The sequence below is a fragment of the Babylonia areolata genome, chromosome 6 (genome assembly GCF_041734735.1).
Source record: "Babylonia areolata isolate BAREFJ2019XMU chromosome 6, ASM4173473v1, whole genome shotgun sequence".
In the NCBI taxonomy this organism is placed as follows: domain Eukaryota; kingdom Metazoa; phylum Mollusca; class Gastropoda; order Neogastropoda; family Buccinidae; genus Babylonia; species Babylonia areolata.
The window spans coordinates 26,927,279-26,929,778 of NC_134881.1; the positions used below are offsets into that span (position 1 = coordinate 26,927,279).

At 50.0% G+C, this 2,500-nt stretch overlaps 1 protein-coding gene across 1 annotated transcript in view; it reads right to left on the reverse strand.

Annotated features, from left to right (window-relative positions):
• LOC143282892 (uncharacterized) overlaps nucleotides 1-2,500 on the reverse strand; it is an 84,271-nt gene that overhangs the window by 28,376 nt on the left and 53,395 nt on the right. The gene's annotated exons all lie outside the window — the stretch shown is intronic.

A 2,500-nucleotide genomic window follows, 5' to 3' on the forward strand; every position in this document is an offset into this window, starting at 1 on the left:
ACAAAGGGGACTGTTACCTCCAGAGAAACAAAGGGACCGTTACCTCTAGGGAGACAAAGGGGACTGTTACCTCCAGAGAGACAAAGGGACCGTCACCTCCACAGAGACAAAGGGGACTGTTACCTCAAGAGAGACAAAGGGACCGTCACCTCCAGAGAGACAAAGGGGACTGTTACCTCCAGAGAGACAAAGGGGACCGTTACCTCCAGAGAGACAAAGGGACCGTTGCCTCCAGAGAGACAAAGGGGACCGTTGCCTCCAGAGAGACAAAGGGACCGTTATCTCCAGAGAGACAAAGGGGACCGTCACCTCCAGAGAGACAAAGGGGACTGTTACCTCCAGAGAGACAAAGGGACCGTCACCTCCAGAGAGACAAAGGGGACTGTTACCTCCAGAGAGACAAAGGGACCGTCACCTCCAGAGAGACAAAGGGGACTGTTACCTCCAGAGAGACAAAGGGACTGTTACCTCCAGAGAGACAAAGGGGACCGTCACCTCCAGCGAGACAAAGGGGACCGTTACCTCCAGAGAGACAAAGGGGACTGTTACCTCCAGAGAGACAAAGGGACCGTTACCTCTAGGGAGACAAAGGGGACTGTTACCTCCAGAGAGACAAAGGGACCGTCACCTCCAGAGAGACAAAGGGGACTGTTACCTCCAGAGAGACAAAGGGGACCGTTACCTCCAGAGAGACAAAGGGACCGTTACCTCTAGAGAGACAAAGGGGACTGTTACCTCTAGAGAGACAAAGGGACTGTTACCTCCAGGGAGACAAAGGGGACTGTTACCTCCAGAGAAACAAAGGGACCGTTACCTCTAGGGAGACAAAGGGGACTGTTACCTCCAGAGAGACAAAGGGACCGTCACCTCCAGAGAGACAAAGGGGACTGTTACCTCCAGAGAGACAAAGGGGACCGTCACCTCCAGAGAGACAAAGGGGACCGTCACCTCCAGAGAGACAAAGGGGACTGTTACCTCCAGAGAGACAAAGGGGACCGTCACCTCCAGAGAGACAAAGGGACCGTTACCTCCAGAGAGACAAAGGGGACTGTTACATCCAGAGAGACAAAGGGACCGTTACCTCCAGAGAGACAAAGGGACCGTTACCTCCAGAGATAACAAAGGGACCGTTACCTCTAGGGAGACAAAGGGGACTGTTACCTCCAGAGAGACAAAGGGACCGTTACCTCCAGAGAGACAAAGGGACCGTTACCTCTAGGGAGACAAAGGGGACTGTTACCTCCAGAGAGACAAAGGGACCGTCACCTCCAGAGAGACAAAGGGGACTGTTACCTCCAGAGAGACAAAGGGGACCGTTACCTCCAGAGAGACAAAGGGACCGTCACCTCCAGAGAGACAAAGGGGACTGTTACCTCCAGAGAGACAAAGGGACAGTCACCTCCAGAGAGACAAAGGGGACTGTTACCTCCAGAGAGACAAAGGGGACTGTTACCTCCAGAGAGACAAAGGGGACTGTTACCTCCAGAGAGACAAAGGGACCGTTACCTCCAGAGAGACAAAGGGGACTGTTACCTCCAGAGAGACAAAGGGGACCGTCACCTCCAGAGAGACAAAGGGGACTGTTACCTCCAGAGATAACAAAGGGACCGTTACCTCTAGGGAGACAAAGGGACCGTTACCTCCAGAGAGACAAAGGGGACTGTTACCTCCAGAGAGACAAAGGGACTGTTACCTCTAGAGAGACAAAGGGACCGTTACCTCTAGGGAGACAAAGGGACCGTTACCTCCAGAGAGACAAAGGGGACTGTCACCTCCAGCGAGACAAAGGGGACTGTCACCTCCAGAGAGACAAAGGGACCGTTACCTCTTGGGAGACAAAGGGGACTGTTACCTCTAGAGAGACAAAGGGACCGTTACCTCTATGGAGACAAAGGGGACTGTTACCTCCAGACAGACAAAGGTACTGTTACTCCTCGTAAGACCAAAAAAAAAAGTACTGTTACTTTTGGTAAGACACAGATATATGTTACTCTTGGTAAAACTGTTACTTTTGGAAACACAAACGTACTGTTACTCTTGGTAAGAAAAAAGTATCATTGCTGTTGGTAAGATTGAAGCGCTGCTACTCTTGGTAAAACATGCTGATGTTGCCCTTCGTTCGACAAAGGAAAACAAATAAAATCGCCGGCAGAAAAAAAAAGAAGAAGAAAAAAAATAGGGAGGTGCTGTCAGTGCAGCAATATACAATACAATAGTTACTCTGGGCAAAACAGAAGTACTGCAACTCTCGGTGAGACAAAAATACTGTTACTCTCGAGGGAAGACAAGATAATTTGTAATATTTGTAATATTTCTCTTTTCATCACAACAAATTTCTCTGTGTGAAATTCGGGCTGCTCTCCACAGGTGAGAGCGCGTCGCTACACTACAGCGCCACCCGTATTTTTTTCTGCGTGCAGTTTTATTTGTTTTTCCTATCTGAGTGGATTTTTCTACAGAATTTTGCCAGGAACAACCCTTTTTGCTGCCGTGGGCTCTT